This window comes from Peromyscus californicus, unplaced genomic scaffold (assembly GCF_007827085.1).
Source record: "Peromyscus californicus insignis strain IS unplaced genomic scaffold, ASM782708v3 Scaffold_17__1_contigs__length_78620276, whole genome shotgun sequence".
Classification (NCBI taxonomy): Eukaryota; Metazoa; Chordata; class Mammalia; order Rodentia; family Cricetidae; genus Peromyscus; species Peromyscus californicus.
Genome location: NW_026294469.1, coordinates 73091428 through 73114807, shown reverse-complemented (window position 1 = coordinate 73114807; position 23380 = coordinate 73091428). Strand labels below are relative to the sequence as shown.

The window sequence follows — 23380 nt, the reverse complement described above, 5'->3', positions numbered from 1 at the left end:
CCACATCCCATAGTAGTCTGGTTAGAAGTTTGCTGCTGACAGTGTTCCCACTGGAGAAGCTGCCACCTGTGTTGATGATTGAATCCCTTATCCCACGGGGGCAAAAACATTCTTTGTGCCTCTGCATCCTTGTGACATGTAAAGTTCCAAGTGGTAGGATGTAAAATTTGCCAAACCACTCTAGTTCCTAGGGAGTGGAGAGAGACAGTATATGTTCTGTGGCACAACTCTCACAAACAACCATGGATTCCTTCCAAATAAGAAGGTAACTTCCAAAGCAAAAAGGTTTAACATGACTTGTTACCAGTCAGCTTGCTGGATTTCCATTGTTAATTTACCCTTAAAAATTGGCTAAGCAAGGAAAAGTGGCATTTTCAGTGCTGGCTGGTCCTTAGAACTTTTGTGTATTACAGACTTCAGCTTTTGAAAGTTGTGAGTGAAGGCAGCAGGAGGCGGGGTACCTACTACTGTTGGTCTGGTGCAGCCCCAGGTACCAGGACCCTTAGCTCTCTGTGAGTATTGTAGTGTTTGTGTGGGTTTAAGGAATCCAGATTCCTCTGCTCTTAGCAGTAACTGTCATTGGAATTTCTGGGTGGGATAGTGTCTTAGTTACTGTTCTTTGACTGTGAAGAGACACCGTGGCAGTTTATGAAAGGAAGCATTTAATTGGGGGCTTGCTTGTAGTTTCAGAGGGTTAGTCTACGATCATCATGGTTGGAAGCATGGTGGCAGACAGGCATACATGAATGCATGCATGGTGCTGGGGCAGTTGCTTACCTGAGTTCTGCAAGTTCCAGGCAGAGTGAGAGTAAGACCTGGCCTGGACTGGGTTTTTAGAACATCAAAAGTCCATTCTCAGTGACACACCTCCCCCAACAAGGCCATTTCTTCCTTGAGGTCTCCTCAGGGAGGCAAACTTGGTGTTGTCACAGTGTACATTGTCCTGCTTTCTCTTGGTGCTGATCTCTTTAATAATCACAGCTTTTTCTATACTTGTTTTGTCCACAACTTGAAAGATGTTATTACCACTTTCTTAGCCAGACTGACGCTTTTTCAAATTTTTGTGCTCTGTTTTTTGTCTTTCTTACTGTAAATCTGGTTAAAAGCATGCTACGATATCTTGGAATTCTCTTCCCCAAATATAAATTAGTCCACATTCCTTTTGAATTGAGCCTTGCTCAGATTTTCAGAACATGGACAAACTACAGCTAGGTTGTTTGCCAGAACTTAAGAAGAATGGTGTTTAGTCTAATACCCAGTAGGCTCCTTGTTCCTCTCTGTCAACTCACGAATACATTCTTTCCTGTCTGCATTTCTGTTAACATTCTGGTCTGTAGACATCCCAGAAAAATTACCTGTTACTTTTTGTGTGTAACATTCTAGAGCTTCTTTAGCTTACGTTTCCAGGCTCTTTCACATTCCTCTTGCACACCAGTTCCAACAGCATAAACACTGCAGGGCCAGGGTTAGTTGCGGTAATGACCTCAGTTCTTTGATACCCGTTTTGTTTTTTTTTTTGGTATTAGTTAGTTTTGCATTGGCTGTGACCAAAATACCTGACAAAGCACCCAAGGGACAAATTTATTAGCTCATTGCTTCAGGGAGCTGAAAATGTAGGAAAGCATGGTGGAATTCATGGCATTGGGAACATGTGCTGCAGATCAGGAAGTGCAGAAAACAGGTTGAAATCAGGCAGGTGATCTTTTGCCCAACAGGCTCTACTTCCTAAAGGATTTACAAGCTTTAAAATAAGACCACAAGCTGGGCATCAAGAGTTCAAAACTGGAGCATGTGGGGACATTGCAGATTCAAATATCACAACCCACAATCTCACGTGTATACGTACCTATTTCTGTATTAAAGACTTCTTTTGGTGAAAAGTGACTTTTATTCTTTTCATTTATTCTCCTCCAAATATACTATCTCACTATTGTAATTAGATTGTGGTTCCAGCAATTCTATTTACCTGTCTGTCGTGACTACCTACAGTATAACAGAAGTAGCTGCAGAGAAGACTGAAGTTGATGGCGTATTAAAGTATAAAGGACCTTATCACTTCCTAAAGTTGTGTCTATAACTTTTTCCCACAGGTAGCTCTGGAGGAGGAATCTTTTGGGGAGAGGGTGAATAGGGTTGAATAGCCCCCAACAAGAAGTTTCATTTCTCCTTTTGAGCATTGTTGCTTTTATGTGCATGGTTATTTTCTGCATGTTACTTTTTTTTTTTTAACAGTTTGGCTCTCTTGTGTATACCCCAGAAAATTGGAAGTGTCTGAAATGCTAAGGACTTGGTACTAAGTAGTAATAAATGTAATAAACAGAATTCCATGGAAATAACAATAATGTTTTGTTTGAGCTATGAGTTTGTATAAATATTTTTCATATTCTCATATAGTCTCCAGCACATTCTCTGAATCTGTGTATTATATTTTATCCACTATGGTACACTCAACTTAGGGTAAGCAGTTTGTGCAGCTCTGTGCAGCTCTTATAAGGTGGTGCTAGGATTCTAGCCAATGCAGTGTGACTGTACAGCTGCTATTTGTAGTCACCAGGCCAGTACACTGACTTCCACAACACTTTAACCTTCACTCATCTAACAATTGTTGTAAGTCCTTGGATGTCTGATAGGCACTTTGCTCCTAGGGAGTTTATAGTCTTGTTATCAAATACATTGTTGTAATGTATATAGAGTACAAGAGGAGGTAGGTTCAGTATATGACAGGAGCTAGGTGATTTGAAGGGCACAGGGTACCCTAAAAGAGGGCAGGGCATTCTAGGAGTCTGTCAGGGTAGCTGAGCAGAGCCCTGGGAAATGCAGCGGCCAGAAAGAAGCAGGGCTCAAATTGTCAGGTGTCTTCTCAAGTTCACCCCCCCCACCCCCACCCAGCTGAGGACCGAACCCAGGACCTTGCGCTTGTTAGGCCAATGCTCTACCACTGAGCTGAATCCTCAACGCCACTTGTACCACTTTCATACCTTAAAATTATAGTTGTTTATATGTGTGCTCATTAGCAAATAGGAACTTACTATTTATGGGATGTGTGTCTAATTTATGTACTAGGAACAGTCATGTACAGGTTGATAAAAGACTTAGATATTGAAGGTAAAATTATAAAACGTAATCCAGGGCAATAGTTGTGTGACTGACTGCGATTCTTGAATCAATCACAAAAGATACAAATCCTAAGGGAAAAGATGAGTTTGCTTGACATTATTAGTATGGATAATGGTATATGAAAAAGACCCAGAAATGATCAGGCAGGCTAACAAAATTGAATGTGTCGTTACATATTACTGGTAAAAGGCTAATACTATTGGAAGGGCAAGCAGCAAAAATCAGTAAGAATAATCGGAAACAGGTTAGGGAGATGGCAGGTAAAAGTTATACCTGCTAAAGCCTGATGAATCCAAGGGAAAAGTCAGGATAATAAGGCACACATCTTAATCCCAGTACTTGTACAATGAGGTGGACCATGGAGACAGACCTGCTAGAAAGTTTGCAGCCCAGCCATCCTGGAATACGCAGCACAGTAGCAGAAACAATGGAGACTGCCTCAACAAGGTGGAGCACAAAAACTGACTCCTAAAAGTTACCCTCTGACCTCAACACATATATGCCCATTGTCTCTTTCCCCTTCTGCTTACACACACACACACACACACACACACACACACACACACACTCTCTCTCTCTCTCTCTCTCTCTCTCTCTCTCTCTCACACTTACAAAAGAAAAGTAGTAGGAAAATGGATAAATAACCAAGTATGTATTTTACACACACACAAAAGAAACATGAATATAAAAATGCTCTAGTTGATTAGTAATTAGAAGGACTAAACTGGTATGTAATTTATACATTAGATTGGCAACAATGAAAAGGCCTGACAATATTGTTGGGCGGGTAGAGAACCAAGGAGTATGAGTGTAAATTGGTAATGATATGAACAGTATATACTCTCTGACTCAGAATCCTTCGTCAGCCACCCGAGTGTTCGAATTACTGATTTTTTTAAAAGATTTACTTATTTATTCATTTATTTTATGTATATGAGTGCTCTGTCTTCATGTACACCAGAAGAAGGAATCTGATCTCATTACAAATAGTTGTGAGCCATCATGTGGTTGCTGGGAATTGAACTCAGGACCTCTGAAAGAGCAGCCAGTGCTCTTAACCTCTGAGCCATCTCTCCAGACCCCCAAATTACTGATTCTTAGTCTTTATTTTACAGCAGTAATGGAAATTTGCTGTTTTTTTTTTTTTTTTTTTAACAGGATTTTACTATGTAGTCCTGGCTGGCCTGGAACTTGCTTTGTAAACCAGGCTAATCTCAAACTCACAAAGATTTCTGCCTGTTTCTGCTGGGCTAAAAGCTTGAGCTGACAAACCCTGCTAATGGTAACATTTGAAAAAACATTGCCCCAGGGAAAAGCTTAGGTGAGTACCTGGAGACGTGTACAAAGGCAAAGCCTTAGGTAGGCATGTTTGTGCACATCTCCAGTCCCAGCTGCTTAGGAGACTGAGGGGATGATTATAGGCTTGAGGCACAGGACTACCTTGACAACCTTTACTACCATAGGCAGCTTGGGAAGACATTTATTCAAACTAAAGGAACAGAAAACAAAACTAAATGTAGAAGACTGCATATAGTATTCTCCCCTGTTCCCACTTTTTAAAGTTCAGAAGCACAAAGCTGCGTTATTGTTAAGAATACAGGCGTACTTAGCGAAAAGCAGGTAAGGGGTGGGATGTGGCTTTCTAGGTTGTGCTTGTCTAGCATATGCAGTGCATTGGATCCATACTCAGCACTGAAAAAGGAAACATCAGAGAGCGGGAGAGAGGAGAGGGGAGAGGGGAGGGGAGAGAGAGGGGAGAGAGAGAGAGAGAGAGAGAGAGAGAGAGAGAGAGAGAGAGAGAGAGAGAGAGAGAGAGAGAGAGAGAGGAGAGAGTCAAGTTGGTAGTTACCTTTGTAAGAAGAGCAAAGTGAGGAGGGAGGGTTTACATGGAAGGACTCAGAGGTAATACATTGTGTTTTCCTAAACTGTGATGTGTGCTCCAGGTCTTAGAATATTTCTGACTCACATACCTGTCAGTGTGGGCACTGTTTAGTTTGTGTGAAAAAGATAAGCTGGGGATGAAGATGTGATCTTGGAGAAGTGTGACAGATCAGGAAAACTGGCTTCATGATTCTTTCTGGTGGTTAATTCCTCCTGAGCACTTCCTCTGTTCCAGGCACCAGTTTGAGCACATTATTGCCAAGTTTATGTGCCACTAAATAACTGACTTTACCTCATAGTGCCCTCTGGCAGCAAGCTTTATTACTGTCCTTGTCTCACCGGGGAGACAGCTTGCCTGTGGGCATGGTTATAAGTGGGAGAGCAGTCCAGCTGTTCAGTGCCATGCAGATGTAAGGGACAAAAACCATGCACAGACAAATAGGCAGAACAAACAAAAGTCAGGTCATGATGGGAATGGCTGAGTGTGAAGGAAGACTGGTGAGGGGGTTCTTCCTGTTTTTGAAGTTACTCTTTCTTTACCTTTGTAGTTTTATTTTCAGAGCAACACACATGCCTTTATCATTCTCGCAGATGACAGACTTCCTTGTTTGCTGTCTAGCTCATTGATAGGTAATCAGTTAAAGCAGTGCATGCTAATTTAAAATGTAATTCCCTGAGGCTTAGGGATTCTCCTTTTGCCTAGACAGTTTGTTGAGAAAAAGGGACGTTTTTTGGAAATCAACACTTGCTGATTTTCCTCCTTGATTTTGATAACCTTGTTTTCCTATGTCATATTAAAATCTACACTGGGGATTTTGTTTTATAACCATCAGTTAAACTGTAAAGTTAAACTGTCATGGTGTCACTGCCACTGCTTGGAATGTTATGTAGCAGGAGTAGAAATGTAGTTCCAGCAGCCCTGTGTCAAATCAAGTGTACTTTAGAACCAAATAATACTACTCTTTTTGTTTGATAATCAGAGTGCTAAAATTGTCAAGATCGTGAGAACCATGAAGCTCTAACCATTAGGGATGTCCTAGTTTCTGACAGACTCAGTCCTCAGCAGGAAGGTGACAGGCCCTGAGAGGCCTTCTGTGGCAGAGCTGTCTGCATTAAGGCACAGGGAAGTGATCCCGTATGATCCCTTCTAGGTACATGTAGAATGTGGGCTTTTTACAGCAGTTCCAGGTACTCCGGCTCTTGTTTATCTACAGTTGTGAAAGCTAGATGATCTCCATGCTCTAATTCTGAACACTTTGCCACATGTTTGATGTTCATATGTCTCGTTTGTTTCCTCTTATATAGCAGGCCTTTGTTCTTTTATTAAAAAAAGTTTTAAATAAAGCTAGGTAAGGCAATTAAAAGCGTGGTAGGAAAAAAGACTAATGAAGGCTGAGTAACACTGGTTTAGTCATCAAGTGTAACTCAAGCTCAGCATGCTCTTCAATTACTAATTGGTATGCAGAAAAACCCTGATAAATATAACTGGAACTTTGTGTTTGAAATCTAGAAACAGTAACAGCCACTTCTTTGGCAGTACATAGTTCATTAGTGGTTTCTGCTGATTATGACTTAAGGAGCAGAGTTTGATGTATATTGGATCAATTACTTTTCAATAAAGAGTATCAGTTAAAGGAGTGCATGATAATTTAAAATATAATTATAAGACCATTAGAATTTAAAGTAAGGTGGTAATGCAGTTTTAAAAATAGCTTAGAAATTTTAGGTCATTGAAGGAAGGGAATAGAAATGACAATCTTTTTAAAAATGAGATCAAATGGTTTTCATTAAGAACCTTCAGGAAACAGGTTCTGGTATCTCTTATGTGTTTTATTGTGACACCAGGGAAATGCTTTCTAAAAGTGTGACTTTGGAAGTAATTTTGTATATCGTGTTATGGTGCAGACAAGTGTTTTTGGAGATCTGTGTAGTAGTTTTGTTTCAATAAGTTCATTATGTTTTTTTGATTGACCCTTACCCTCAACATACTTCCCCTTTACAGTACATAAACATTAAATGTATATTTTCTTCTCTTTTTGAAGAGTTAGGGAGGCTCAGTGATTCCCAAATAAAGCTTTTTAGTATCATCCAGAGGACTCTTTGAAAGTATAGGTTTCTGCTACAGGGCAGACTTTCTCATTCAGAATCTGTCTTTGGAATTTCACACCTTTGCTCACTAGCTATGTTTCTAAAGGATTGGTGCTGATGCCAGAAGGCAAAAGCACAACATGTCCAGATAAAGGTCTAATTGGGCGGGCTTTGTAATTTACCAAGCAGCATACCTCCATTTAACAAAACAGGAGAGCATCCACAGGGCAGTAGTGAAACCTGGATTTTTGTAAGGTGGGAACACGGAAACAGATGGAGAGAAAAGCTACTTAATATCAGCTTACTTTACATTCCTTTTTCAAGTGTGTGTGTGTGCAGGCTAGATACATCCTCTGATTTGATCCTCAGAAATGCAGTCCACCTCCTTTGAGATGAGCACTCTCATTGGACTGAAGCTCCCCAGTTAGGCTGGCCAGTGATCACCAGCATTGGGACAGCATTGGGACAGCAAGTGTGGACCACCGTGTCCGGCACTTTTGTGTGGTCCTCATGCTTGTGAGATAAGCACTTTACCAATGGAACTGTCTCCCCGGCCTTCAGGTTACTTTTTATTGTTTATTATTTTGAGACAGGGTCTCACTACATAGCCTTGACTGCTGGGATTTGCAGTGGGGTCCATGCTGGCCTTGAACTCACACAGGTCTGCTTGGCTCTGCTACGTAGTGCTGGGATTAAAGGCATGCATCATCACACCCAGAAGTTACTGTTTACAATTAAGAGTTAAAGCAGAGGAGACTCCCATGTTGGATAGATTTAGGTGAACTTGAGTCTCCTGTTTTCAGGAAAAAATAGTCTGTTTTGGGATCTGTTTCCTTAAAGTTTCAGTTCCATGATGTAGCATTGAGCGAGTAACTCCAATTTGTTGTGATGTCATCTGTTGGGATCTAATACAAGTCCTAAGCCCAGAATAATGGCTTCTCATCATTTTGTGCTGGGATTAAAGGCATGCTTCCCCATTCCCAGCTCTTCAGTATGTTTTATGCTCATATCCACCACCAAAAACAAAAACAAAAAGTCCATCACAGAAGTATAACTAGAAAAACAATTAGCTTTATATCCTCGTTTATAACTGTGTCCATTACCTGCATTCAGTCCTTACTCATCTCCTTATATTTAGCCTTTCTTCTGCTCTTTCCTTCATGTTATACTGTACCCACATGTACATTTGTTTACATATATACATACGTTATCAGCTGGATTCCAAACATGGGAGAATATGTGGTTTATTTCTTTCTAAGATTTTTGTGACCTTGCTTAATTTTATATATTGTCAGTCTTTCTATTTCCCCACTATTTAACTTTATTTTTCTTTGAAATTAAGTAGTAATTGTGTGTGTGTGTGTGTATGTATGATTTTGGTTTTTTTTCCTTGTAGACATTTAGTTAATGTTTTTTTAAGCCTTCTTACCAAAACCAGAACATAACAAAAAGAAAGAAAGAGAGAGAGAGAGAGAAAGGAAGAAAGGAAGAAAAAAGTGGCTGGAGAGATGGCTCAGCAGTTAAGAGCACATACTGTTCTTGCAGAAGACCTGTGTTCAGTCCCCATCACTCTCTTTGGATAGCTCACAATTACCTGTAACTCCAGTCCTCGAGGGACCTGATGTCCCCTTCTGGCCTCGGCAGACACTGCATTCATGTTCGAAAATCTACACCAAAACTGTACACGTAGACACATAATTACAAACAAAATCTACACTAAAACTATACACGTAGACACATAATTACAAACAAAATCTACACTAAAACTGTACACGTAGACACATAATTACAAACAAAATCTACACTAAAACTATACACGTAGACACATAATTACAAACAAAATGTACACTAAAACTGTACACGTAGACACATAATTACAAACAAAATGTACACTAAAACTGTACACGTAGACACATAATTACAAACAAAATCTACACTAAAACTGTACACGTAGACACATAATTACAAACAAAATCTCCACTAAAACTATACACGTAGACACATAATTACAAACAAAATGTACACTAAAACTGTACACGTAGACACATAATTACAAAAAAATCTACACTAAAACTGTACACGTAGACACATAATTACAAACAAAATCTCCACTAAAACTGTACACGTAGACACATAATTACAAACAAAATCTACACTAAAACTGTACACGTAGACACATAATTACAAACAAAATCTCCACTAAAACTGTACACGTAGACACATAATTACAAACAAAATCTCCACTAAAACTGTACACGTAGACACATAATTACAAACAAAATCTCCACTAAAACTGTACACGTAGACACATAATTACAAACAAAATCTACACTAAAACTGTACACGTAGACACATAATTACAAACAAAATCTACACTAAAACTGTACACGTAGACACATAATTACAAACAAAATCTACACTAAAACTGTACACGTAGACACATAATTACAAACAAAATCTACACTAAAACTGTACACGTAGACACATAATTACAAACAAAATCTACACTAAAACTGTACACGTAGACACATAATTACAAACAAAATCTACACTAAAACTGTACACGTAGACACATAATTACAAACAAAATCTTGATTAAAAAGACTTCTTACCTGTGGAACCTAACTCTGTGTGTTTCTCTTCGTCTCGTTATCTGTAAGAGTAAGGAAGTTGCAGCCAGCTGTGGTGCACACTGTCCTTTGTAATCTCAACAGTCAGAAGCCAGAGGCAGGATGATTTTGAGTCTGAGGACATTCTGGACTATACAGTAGTAAGACACTGTTTCAAAGGAAACAAACAAATAAGCAAAGATCAAGGAAAGTGTCATGCTGGGCCATCTTCTGTTCCTGTCTCAAGAGACTGTCGGGAGGAGGAGGAAGATGAGCAGCAGGAGGCCAACATCGTCCTTGATACAAGGGAAGTATGTAGTATGGCCTTCACTGCAAATAGTTTTAAAATTACAGAGTTTACCTAGATTGGTGGCCTTTTAAAAGAGTTTTTAAAAATTACTTTTTTTTTTGTTTTGTTTTTTTTCAAGACAGGGTTTCTCTATGTAGTTTTGGTGCCTGTCCTGGATCTCGCTCTGTAGACCAGGCTGGCCTTGAACTCACAGAGATCCACCTTCCTCTGCCTCCCGAGTGCTGGGATTAAAGGCGTGTGCCACGGCTTTAAAATTATTTTTAATATTTGTGTGTGTGTCTTTATGTCTGTGTGTGTGTCTCTGTGTCTGTGTGTACCTCTCTGTGTTTCTGTGTGTGTTTGTGCATGTGTCTCTATGTGTGTATCTCTGTGTGTGTGTGTGTGTGTGTGTGTGTGTGTGTGTGTGTGTGTGTGTGTGTGTGTGTATGTCTGTCTGTGTACATAACGCAGATGCCTGCAGGTCAGAGGCTGAGGTTACAAGCAGTTGTGAACTCATATCCTCTACAAGAGTAATTGTGCCCTTCACTGTGAGCCATCTTTCTAGAACTGATTGGGGATGTTTTATTTTATTTCATTTTTAGCGTTTTCAGTCCTTTGGGTAAGTTTGACTCTTGGTATGTAAGTTAATACTTACTGTTTTCCTCTAAAAGCATTGATATTATTCGTTGAATTTTTTTTAAAGCTTTTTTTTCTTTTTATTTATGTGTATGTGTCTCTCTCTGTGTATGTGTGGCGTGTGCTGGTGCCTTCAAAGGCAAGAAGATGTTGGAGATGCTGCAGAGGACTATATAAGCCATATGTATAAAATTATTCTGTTCTCCCATTTTTTCCCTCCCTGTGTCCCTCCCTCCCTTCTTTCCTCCCTTCCTCCCTCCCTCCCTCCCTTCCTCTTTCCCTCTCTCCCTCCCTCCCTCCTTCCCTCTGTCTCTCCCTTCCTTTTTTTTTTTACTTTTTATTCAGAAACCATTCTAAATTGAATAGAAAAATGTGAAAATAAACACAGATTTTTTTTTCCTAGATCACCTATCTTTGTAACTTTTACAATGATTCATGTATTGTTGTCAATTTGCACCCCCTTCTGCCTTTATTCTGTTGGAGATAAAATCCAGGGCCTTGTACATGTTAGTCAAATCCTTTATCACTGAGCTAGATCCCTGACCCTGCCTCTTTTTCTCATAGACACTCAGTCCTCATATCCACATGTGTAGGTGTGTGTGTGTGTGTGTGTGTGTGTGTGTGTGTGTGTGTGTGTGTGTGTGTTTTAAATCCAGCCCCATATATGTTTGTGTCATAACCCTTTACTCAGGAATACTCAGTTGATAACTTTTTAAGAATTAATTGGGCATGGTGTTGATCTCCTTTGATAGCAGCACTTGGGAGGCAGAGGCAGGAGAATCTCTTGGGTTCCTGCCCAGCTATGACTACATAGTAAGGTCTTGCCTTAAAAAAACAAAACAACACCCACCCCCCCAAAAAAATCAAAAACAAAAAACCAAACAAACTCAAAGCAAAGAAAATCCAGTAGAGATACTCTCTTACATACCGCTAATGTTACCAGTGTTGTAAATGTAGATTGGCAGTTATTGAGAGTTGACCTAAAATGCCTTTGTTACATGTGTCATTGCCAGCAGAGGATCCAGTCTTCAGGTATTACATCTGGTCTTCTTGTCTCCTTAGCCTCCTGTCATTTACAACATTTCTATAACTGTTGTCTTCATGACACTGCATTTTTGAGGCTGGTGGGCTTTCTCACCATTTTATTTTCTTAAACAACACAGTGCTGATGATATGTTTGCTTACTGTTTTTACTTAGTCAGAGGTTTTCTATTCTTGGCTGATGTGATGTTTGGGTAATGTGATTTTGTCAATATATCACATTTTGGGGTACACTGTGTCCACCTGCGCTTCATTGAGGATGCTGGTTTTGATTACCCAGCCAAGATAGTACCATTTGCTGTCCCCTCCCCACACTTCACTTTTCTCTCTCTCTCTCCCCGCCCCCCCCCCTCTTTATTATACCTTGGAACTAATCAGTGGTTTGTGGAGAGACAGTTTAAACATCATGCAAAGGTTCTTCTCCATATCAAAATATTCTGCCTGGCCTAGTTCCATTGATGAATCTTGCCTGATTCATTTTTTGGTCAATATAACTTTCTCTTTCTATTGCTTTTTTGCGTTTGGCCATTGGCCCTGACCTAATATAAACAGAGCTGTACTTTTAGGTGCTTTCCCCCTCCCTCTTACCTTTACTGCATCCCTCCTATCTATCAATCCATTTACCCATCCATCCCTAAGTCATCGAAGTGCTTTCTTCACTCAGAGTTCTAACAAATTGGTAACGCTTAATCTTGTGCTCATGTCTTCTTGACATGGTTTTTCTTTCAGAGCATCTCCCTTCCTTGTGACAGAATGTGCTATAGTTTCTTCATGTGTCCTTGGCCAGCCCTGGAGTCAGCCAGGTTCCGTTGAGTGGAGAATGGGTACCAGATGTGCACAGCGTTACTAGTTCTCAAGCCAACACCAGCTCCCATTCTTGCATGTTTAATCTGAGATTTAAAGAGCCATAGGTAGCTTTCTTAGTGTCTGTGTTCCTGCTGTTTGACCAGTGTGACTTCCAACATCTCTGGCTATGATTATGTTACCCTGACTTTGCTTTTATTTGTGCACTTTTGACCTTTCATTTGGACAGTAGTGCTGCAGATGTCCACTCCAGTTAAAGCCTTTCCCTTTCTCCTTTGATAGCAATCATCATTTTTTAGTACTTCAGTAATGGGTAGCAACTTTTTTTTTCTTAAGCTTCACACTTAACTCCATCCCTAAAGGTTATTTTGGAAAGTATAGAAAAATGCCATGAATTGGAGAAAAAAATTACCTATAATTTCCCTACCAAGAAGAAAAAATTAACCTTATTATATAAATGGACTGAGTAGAACTATATTCATTTAAAAATTTAATGCTGAAGATTTTCTCCTTTCTAAATATACTTTCTTAACACTCAGATCTTTGGTACCTAATAATTTATATTCCAAATGTCTTGAGGCTTGATAGTTTTATATGGTGTGTTAGCTTATTGACATCTGGAATTACAGTGTTTTCCAGATTTCTTCCGAAATTAGTAGTTTTAGGCTTTTCTCCCTGCAGTTCTTTGTATTCCATCTCTCCTCACAGACCTGATGAGTCTAAGCAGAGCTCTGTGCGCCTGTCTTTAGCACCGTCCTTCTTTCCCTCTATCTCTTGTTTTTGTTACAGTTCCTCCAGATTTTCAAAATCCCATTTTTCTATTTTTTCTCTTTAATTAAAAAGAAACCCATTACTAAGAACGCAGTATTTGAGTGTTTAGTGATTCACATTGGCAAGGGATTTTTGATTGAATTTAGGAATCGTAATCTTTCCTTCTTGGACTATAACAAAGAAGCTGAAACTTGCCTGTGTCTTCCAGCTGACTTGGTGCAGTTGAGAAGGAAGTAAAGACTTTCCCTTTGTAGCTTGTGTTCTTTTTCACTAGTGTTAAAAATTGCAGTGTGATCTGTTTCTTTAACTTTATGCTCCTGTGTCCTCCACTCTCCTCAGCATTTGTATGTAACGTGCTTCATCTCTTGCTTTGAAAGAGAAGAAGGGAAAATTTAAGGAACATAGACTAACTTTTATCATGCAATGCTTTTTTTTAAATGGCTGCATTATAAATTCTTGAAAATTAAGGGATTAATGGAAACACTTAATGAGGAAAGAGGGGCTCCATCACCTGTGACCTCCCACCTCTATTTTTAGTGAATAGACCGTTTCAACTCAATTAAGTAAAGGACATAAATTCTGTTGTTTCAGTTTTAATATTTCATGACTGATTTTATAGATGAAATTATATTTTACAATAAATAGGAAGAAGAATTTATACAGCCTGTTCAATTTGATGTGAAACAGCAAATCCCATTCCTCTGTAGCTGTAAAGAAAATTCATTATAATGTCTTTAGTTGTAAGAGACGGTTTCATTGTGATTAGTTACACTGATAATAAAACAGCCTTTTCAGATACCATGAGACAAGCCAGGAACGTGTGCTCTGATGACATTGCATTTTTCTCCTTTTTACTCCTCGAGGTGTCACTCCTTTATCTTAGCCTTTTATTTCTGGTCCAGCAGCTTTTTTCTTAAAAAATTAGATGGAAATACTACCAAAGTATTGATTTTAAAAATGCCTTTAAAAAGATAGATTAAATTTTAACTTTTTGTGTAGAATCTTTCTCAGTGTGAAACACGTTTGTCAGAGATAGTTGATATAAAGTTGTCATAAAGTTAAGTTCATGACTGGATCGTTTTAAGGTGTTTAGGAAGTAGTACTTCAAATGTGGGAAGGTTTTAAACCTTAAGAAAGTAACGGGCAAGTATGAGGGATGGCCTCATTTTACAGTGTGCTCACCATGTGATGATCCAGGTTTTGTATTGCTGTCAGCCCATCTTCGTAAGTAGTAGTGTAAGGATAGGAATCCGGGATAGTGGTGGGGTGGTGATGTACTTACGCTTTTATCACTGTGCTTTGATCTTGAGCAATATGGCACTTTAGTTTTGTTTTAACTCTAATTTAAGCACTAAACAAATGTTTGAATTTTTAACTTGCATGCAGAATTGAATTAGATTTTTAAATATAACATGTTTTTCTCTGAAATAGAAATATAGTTCTAGTTTAATTTATTTGAGTGAGAACTCTAGTTTCTTCTGATTCCTAGTCTTGGGAGCACACAGTTCTAGCCTGCTTATCTTTAACTGTTCTTGGACATGGGTGCTAGGAGCCCAACTTGGGTCCTTGGGTCCTTGAGCCATCTTTCCTGTCCTAGAAGGCATTTTTTTTTTAATAGCTAGAAATGGCATGTCTGATATATTGGTGGGAGCAAACACACAAGCTCTATACTAAGTTAGTGGCTCTACATCCCCTAAACTTGAATGGAATGCCTTCCAATACCAATAGAAACTTCCTGTTGGGGAGAAAGGAAAATAAACAAATGCCAATGAAGGTGTGCTTTGGAGCCATATCTTCATTTGAGAAGCCAGAACAGAGAGAAGGACTTTATTTTTTTATTTTTATTCATTCATTCATTTATTTTTCAGAAAAGTTTTTTTCTGTGTAACAGCCCTGGATGCCCTGGAACCTACTTTGTATACCAGGCTAGCCGTGAACTCACAGAGGTCCACTGCCTCTACCTCCTGAATGCTGGGATTAAAGGCGTGCGCCACCACTGTCTGGCTGAGAGAAGGGCTTCATGTTAGTTGTCTGTTGCCCAATAACCAAGACATCAAAAATGTAGTGACCAGGCTGGAGAGATGGCTCAGAGGTTAAGAGCACCGACTGTTCTTCCAGAGGTCCTGAGTTCAATTCCCAGCACCCACATGGTGGCTCACAACCATCTGTAATGAGATCTGGCACCCACTTCTCTATACATAATAAATAAATAAATCTTAAAAAAAATGTAGTGACCTAAAAAAAGCATGTACTATCCTGCTTTTCCTGTGGCTTGAGTATTTGGGAGTGAGCTTAGCTGGGTAGCTCTGGTTTCAGATCTGTCCTGTGGCTGCAGTGTGATTTTAGGAGTTATCATCTGAAGGACTAATGACTCAGGGTAGGTAGATGGTCTACCACGTTAGCTCATTCCTTGGCAATTGAAGGGAGCCCTCAGTTTTTCACTGGCTCTGGAGAAGAAGCCTCATATCTTTGCCTGGGGGCTGCCCCACAGGCTGCACAGGTGTTCTTGCTATATCCTATTGGTATTCCCAGAAGTCATGATCCTTGGGAAGGCAGGTGGGAAGCATGGATGCTTTGGGACCGAGAGTCCAAGTAGCACACACATTGACACTTCCTGGTTTCTTGGATGCAGTTCACTAGGGTCATACCATTCTGAAGAGGCAGCAGCTAAGTCTTTGAAGTAGTGACAATTGTAAATTCATTAAAAACCATCAGAGAGAACAGTATGTATTATAACTGAGGAAATGTATTGTAGTCTCATAGGACAGTGAGGAGGTGGAGTTGCAGTAACTCAAATATTCAAGAGCTAGTCCTGCGTGAATAAACCAGACTTCATTGTATGTCCATTTGTGGAACATTGCCTCTAGTGTTATCTAGTGAATATATTTTAGTGTGTTAAATATATTCTTGTCTGAATTATTTATTTAACTTACAATTGTAAGGATTTTTCTGGAAGAGTACTCTTTTTCCTTGTAGAATCAGAGACTGTATTCTGTGACCTCTTTTCCAAATTGGTATTTCTGATAGGAGAGGCCTAGCTGGGAAGGCTAGGTACAGCACCCTTAGTTCCCCAAGATTTTGCACATCAGTAGTAGACGTCTTTCATAGACAGACTCTAGGAATGAACTTTAAATTAGGGTAGGTAACACTATCGTGATACAGGTTCAGCAGGGAGTCCAGTTTGAAATGGCAGGTTGACAGATACTTTCATGTATTCTCTTACTCAGCTGTTGCTATTGCAGCTCTTAGCTATGTGGTGTGGCCTAGTGTTTCAGGAGGAAAGAGTCCCTTCTGTGTAGGATTATAACTTCTGGTGCTTGCCTTGTTGTGAATTTCTCAAAGGGAGAGGTTATGAGACTGTTGGGACCTTTTGTGCTTGTGCCTGTCAGGAAGGCTGAGGGTAAGGGAGTAGGACGAGGGTGGGAAGAAGATGGGTTCGTGCAGCTTGCATGTCTGTGTGTGAGCGAATGACTCCTTGCAAGTGGAAGACTCAGCTGTCTTCATGATATCCCATAGAGAAGAGAGAAGGCACACGGAGAAATGGAGACTAGGATTGGGATGAGTGATGGGTGAACAAAGCTAGTGAGGATGTTGGCAGGACATCAGGTGCTCTGCTTCGAATGCAGTGAGCAGTTGAAAGCCTGCTTCCTCCACATCACTGGAAGAGCCTTCCGGGAGAAGTGGCCACCAGGTGTCATCAGAAGGCTGCTATTGATGTGTTTTATTCTTGTTCTCAAAAAGCATGCTTCTTTTTTTCAGGTATTTTCCCCTTTAAAGCATGAGAAATAACTTACAGACTTTAATTTTTGACAGTTTCTAGATGGAATTTACTTTATTGGTAATTATAGGTAAGATGAAAACAATCAAAAAAGTTATATATAACTTATTTTCACATCCAGAAACAACTGCTTAAAGGTGGTGTGTGTGTGTGTGTGTGTGTGTGTGTCTGTGTCGTTGGGCTCAGAACCTTGCACTTGCTAGGCAAGTGCTCTACCACTAAGTCACACTCAGCCCTGTAGCCAGAAGTTTCTGTGTGTTTGGAAATCTTTGGGACTCAGTGAGGCTACGTACGTGTGGGTCGTGATTGATGACTTGGTCTAGGAAGCAAGAGGCTTGAGGAAGGTTGGGTTTAGTAATACATGGTGCTGGTTTTTCTTTAAAAGATTATGGATTGATTGATTTTACTTGGGCATGTGCATTCTGTGGTACACATGTGGAGATCAGAGGACAACTTGTAGGACTTGGTTTCCTCCTTTCATCATGTGGGTTCCAGGGACTGAACCCAGGTTATCATGTCTGACTTGGCAGCAGGCATCCACTAAGCCATCTCTCTGGGCCCAGTGCCACTGTCTTAGTCCACGTACCTACTAGGTTTTCCAGTCTTGACACTCTGCTGAGGGGAGAATTCTGAGATTCATTTTATTTTATTTTATTTTATTTTACTGTATTGCAAATGGCAGTCTGTCTGGAGCGAGATTAATCCCTGTTCCTTTGGTTTGGGAGATCAGGGTGCTCTAGACTCTTGGTAAGCTTTTAGTGTTTGTTGTGTGAATGAATGAAATCTGTTTCAGTAAAATGAGCCCTTTAACTGTTATGTTCAGGTGATATTTGAATCTTTCAAGAAGAAAGAAGATGATCTTGTTCCCATCGCCACTGGGAATATGATACTTGTTCTAATAACCTTTCTAATGAATTTTTAAAGCCTATATTAGCATAAACTCATTTCCGTTGAATCCCTTTTACATCACATTAAAGTACTTATTCAAACTACTCCTTACTCTTGCTCATTCTCTGTTTTCATTCTAGACTTTATGTGCTCTCTTCCTGTCTCTAGACATCCTCTGGCTCCAGAGCTGATCAATGTTTTTAGAAATGGTGGCTGGGATGGCCTGATCAGCTGCCTGTTTTGTAAACCACTCTGTGGTGGAAAGCTGGCCTGTCCAGAGCTGTGCTTCATGCTCCTTGCATTTGCCCAATCCTGCTTCCTCTTGAGGTGTTTAACTATTTCTACATACTTTCTCAGCAAAGCACCAGCACCCAACCCAAATTCAAAACAATAAACAGAACAAACCAAACCCAAAACCACAGCAACAAACCAAAAACCCACACAGATTTAGTCTCTTCAAAGATTTAGACAAACTATTCAACTAGTTTGAATGTTCTCCTTGGGTGTCTGATTCTTGCTCATTATCTTAATTATATCTGCACAATCATGTAGTTTTATATACATCAGGTACATTCCAGTAGATTATTTTCCAGTAGATAATGAATTGTGTCAGCATGGGATAGTTTCATATGGTGGACACTTTGTGTGTGTGTGTGTGTGTGTGTGTGTGTGTGTGTGTGTGTGTGTAAGTGTGCTTGCAACAGAATATGCACTCTGAACACACGTGCATGTGTGCTCTTTGGTGCACTGCTGGAAGGGCTCCTGCTGCTGCCCACAGCAGTGTAATCTAGTTTCGATGGCAGCACTTGTAGAAGCAGCTCAGTATTGAACAGAACACAGCTCATGTTGGTTTAGACTAAGTAGTAAACTTTTTGTTTATGTATGTGTGGTCTATGTTTGTATATTGTAGGTATGCTCACCCAGGTGTGCACATGTGGAGGTCAGAGGTTAGCATCAGGTGTCTTCTGTTACTGTCCACCTTATTTTGAGACAATCTTTCATTGAACCGGGAGCACCTCATTTTGGCAAGACTGACTGGCCAGGGCCCGCCCCCTCTGCAGGAGTTGGGTTATACATGCCTGGCTTTTCTCTGTGTTTTGGGATTTGGACTGGAATCCTCATGCTGTGAACAAGGACTTTACCCAGTGAACTGCCTCCCAACCCCTTTAGATTTTAAAACTGAACCTTTATTGCATGCTTTAAATAAAGACAAGACTGACATTGTCTCTTGGGAAGCATGTGCATGTGCCAGAGTTATTATACATGATTGGTGGCCGTGCAGAGCAGTTCAAACAGTCAAGTAGTTTTTCTTTTTCTTTTTTTCTTTCTTTTTTTGGTTTTTCAAGACAGGGTTTTTCTGTGTAGCTTTTGGAGCCTGTCTTGGAACTCACTTTGTAGACCAGGTTGGCCTCTAACTCACAGAGATTCACCTGCCTCTGCCTCCCAAGTGCTGAGATTAAAGGTGTGTGCCACCACCGCCTGGCTAGTAGGTTTTTTTTTTTTTTAAATAAAGTTAAACATTTTGTTCTATAAACAAGTGAAAAAGTTGATAGAATGATACAGTGAATCTGTGTCTGCTTTTTACTCACTTTTAAATAACTATTAGCAGTTTGCTTCATATGCCTCACCTGGACATGTTTGAAGTACATCGTAGACATTTTTTGTTTCATTTGTAAATACTTGGATGTGAGACTTTTCTTTTTTTTATTTATTACTATTTTTTGGTTTTTCAAGACAGAGTTTCACTGTGTAGCTTTGGTGCCTGTCCTGGATCTGTGCTCGAACTCACAGAGATCCACCTGGTTCTGCCTCCCGAGACTTTCCTTATGTGACAGGCATTCATGTTTTTTGTCTGTCTGTCTTTCTGTCTGTGACAAGATCTCACTCCATAGCTCTGACTGTCCTGGAATTCACTATGTAGGCCAGGTTGGCCTTGAACTCAAGAGGTCCGCCTGCCTCTGCCTTTCAAGTACTAGGATCAAAGGTGTGCGTCACTACGCCCGGCCAACATTTATTTATTTTAATACTATGTAAGTGCCTGGAAATGTTGTAGACCCTTAGGATATGTGGATGAATAAAATAAACCATGGTTTATATTCAAGCATGGAGAAACAGAAAATAATCACATACACAAATTACCGTAAGAGGAATAGGAAGGGCATTGGTTTCATTAAAGTTTAAAGCTTTTTATACAAAATATCATTAATAAAATGAAAAAGGAAAAAGTATTATAAAACATATCTGACAGAGGATTTCGTATTTGGGATCCATGTGCAACTTCTACAACTCAATAAAGAAAACAAAGAACCAAGGTAAGAAATGAGCAAAAGGCTAACAAAGCACATAAGCCGTCACTGTCTTCAAGGGAATGCAGATTAAAAGCACATACATCCACTAGCATGACTAGTATTTAAAAAATGGACATATGCTCTTGGGATCCTGTGCATGGCAGGTGGCAGTTTGAATAGTACAACTGCTTTGAAAATCAGTCAAGCAGTTTCTCATAAAGTTAGATCTGCCCTAGGTATTTACTTAAAAGAAATGAAAAATGTATTTATGAAAAGACTTATATAAGAATACTCATAGCATTTTTATCATAATAGCAACAAAAAGAAATAGCTCAGATGTCCATCAGCAGAGTTCTGTTGTATCTGTGTAGTTTATCATACTCAACAGTTCAGTGGGATATTGTACTGACATGTGCAACCCAAAACACCTTGCTGAGCTGCAGCCAGACCCCTCTTCCCGCCAATCCTTGTTATATGAGTCTACTTATTGGAACTTCTAGAACAGACTTGTCTATTCACTGTGGAAGAATTCTAAACTGTGGTTGGGTATGTGGTATGGTGTGATGAGGAGTGAGGGGGTGTGCTTCTGGGAATGGACTGCAAAGGGGCATGCAGGAGACATCTTTAGAGAACATTTAGGGACAGAGCTCTGTGTCTTATATACATTTCTTTTGACAGTACTAGGGATTGAGTCTAGTGCCTTTTGCAATCCAGGTGAACAATACCACTAAACCGTATCCCCAACTCCAGAGCTCTGTCTTCTCTCATCCCCCAATTTTTAACAGTACTTGTGTGTGTGTGCACATGTGTGTCATGGCCTCTGGAGGTCAGAGGGACAGCTTTGCAGGGTGAATTGGAATTAAGCACTCAGACTTGGGGCTAAGTGCTTTTAACTGCTGAGCCATTCTGCCTGCTCTGGAGCTTGTATCTTGATAATGATATCTGGGAGGCATCCTCTGGATACCTGAGCTGCTTTTTTTTGCTTCAACTCCTATTAGCTGCGGGAAGGTTCTGTTGCTCCATAGCCTCACTAACATTTGTTGTGATTCCACTTTTTTTCTCCCTTCCCTTCCCCCTCCCCTCCCTTCCCTTCCTTTTCTCTCTCCCCCTCCTCCTTCCCTTCCCTTCCTTTCCTCTTCCCCTCCCCTCCCTTCCCTTTTCCCCTTCCCTTCTCTTCTCCTTCCTCTCCCCCTCCCTTTCCCCTTCCCTTCTCTTCCCCTCCCTTTCCCCTCACCTTCCATTCCCCTCCCTTTCCCCTCCTCTTCCTTTCCTTTTCCCCTCCCTCCCTCCCTCCCTCCCTCCCTTTCCTTTCCTTTCTGTAGCATGAATCTTAAAAGGTCTTAATATAAACAAACCTGGAGCCAGGTATTGGGGTGAATGCTGGAACATCAGAGAAGCAGAACCAGCCACAGCCACCTCACCTCGCCAGTTGGTTCCTCAGCTGGAAGCCTCTGTCTCATCAAACAAATGGCTCTCAGCTGAACTGCTTCTCGAAAGCCTGAATGCTTAACCAGCCTAGTTCCTGGTCCTCACGCCTTATATACCTTTCTGCGTTCTGCCATCACTCCCTGGGATTGAAGGCTCACTTTCTGGGGTTAAAGGCGTGTGTCACCATGCCTGGCTGTTTCCAATGTGGCCTTGAACTCACAGAGATCCAGATGGATTTCTGCCTCTGGAATGCTAGGATTAAAGGTATGAGTGCCACCATTTTCTAGCCTCTGTATCTAGTGGCTGTTCAGTTCTCTGACCCCAGATAAGTTTATTAGGGTGCACAATATTTTGGGGAACACAATACCACCACACCTTTCCTTTACTTTCTTTCCTTTTTTTTTTTTTTTTTTTTTTAAGACAAAGTTCTGCTGTGCTGCTCAGACTGGCTTGATTACTCTGCAGTGTGACTCAGGTACCTGTCCTGCCTTGGTCTCCCTGATGCCACTTGTGGGCTCAGTTGACTGCTCTGCTGTGATCTGATTTTTCATTTGCATTTATTCTAGTAGCTAGAAAGCAGAATCCTATTGTGACATGACTGCAATTCTCTAATGACTAGTGATGTATGAGTTTTTATTTTTATTTATTTACTTTTTTATTTCTTGTGCTGTTGGCCATTTTTGTATTTCCTATGGGGGAATTTATAATCAGATTTTTTCTTCATTTTGAAATTATTGTAATGTGTTTTTGAATAGTCTAGGAGCAAATGCCTTATCAGATATGTAATTAAAAAAAAAAGTCCTGTTCCAAGGGTTCTTTTTTCAATTTCTAATTGGTGACCTTTATAGCATAGTGTCCTTGGAAGTTTTTAATTTTGATAAAAGTCTAATTTTTTTCTATCATTTATATATTTGATTCCATGCCTTACATATTATTTTTTGTTCTCCACTTTTAAGTAACAGGCTTCATTTTTATTTGTCATTTATGGAAAAAGTAGCTAAATAGTTTAAAATGTCATTTTTTTTTTTTGGTTTTTCGAGACAGGGTTTCTCTGTGTAGCTTTGTGCCTTTCCTGGAACTCACTTGGTAGCCCAGGCTGGCCTCGAACTCACAGAGATCTGCCTGGCTCTGCCTCCCGAGTGCTGGGATTAAAGGCGTGCGCCACCACCGCCCGGGCTATGTCATTATTTGTTAATGACTTTTATTAACTTCAAATAAAATCACATTTGACTAAAAATTTCAATCATAGTATAAAATAAATGGAAAACGATATGTGTAAATTTAATTAACTATCATAATGAAAAATAAAATCAATAATATTGACTTTTAAGGCATTCTATTCAGGGTAATTCCCCTCCCTCCAAAAAACTTACTCCATTAATTTTGTACCACTGACATTTACCTTTGCCATTAACCTTCAGACAATACAAAACGGACTGTGAGGTAGGGAAGTTGATGCACACCTGGAGGAGGGGTGGCTTTTCATTGGCAGAAGATTTAGCATGAGTGGTGGTCATCTGTGATGAGAATGTATGGTGTTAATTGAGATCTACTGAGAACAGTCGGGGAAGGCTTTTGCTTTAGGGACAAGGGACAAAGTAGTTGCTTTTGGACCAGCATTTAGTACCTGTTAGAGGCTACACAGAAGGCAAGTCCTCCAGACCCGTCACTGGTTCTGTTCACATCTGTTTTGTAGAATGGGAATCCACCACAATATAATTTGAAAGAAAGGCTTCTCTGTTTAAAAAGGAGTCACCTGAAA

The 23380-nt window shown here is 40.0% G+C and overlaps 1 protein-coding gene across 3 annotated transcripts in view; it reads left to right on the top strand.

The window, feature by feature from the left end:
• Znf407 (zinc finger protein 407) overlaps positions 1–23380 on the top strand; it is a 426208-nt gene that overhangs the window by 3571 nt on the left and 399257 nt on the right. The window contains exon 1 of one of the 3 annotated variants that reach the window (XM_052742698.1): positions 21580–21882. The exons of the other annotated variants lie outside the window; for them this stretch is intronic. The gene's annotated coding sequence lies outside the window, so the exon portion shown is untranslated. Of the gene's footprint in view, positions 1–21579; positions 21883–23380 lie in introns of those variants that run through there. 3 annotated transcript variants of the gene reach the window in all.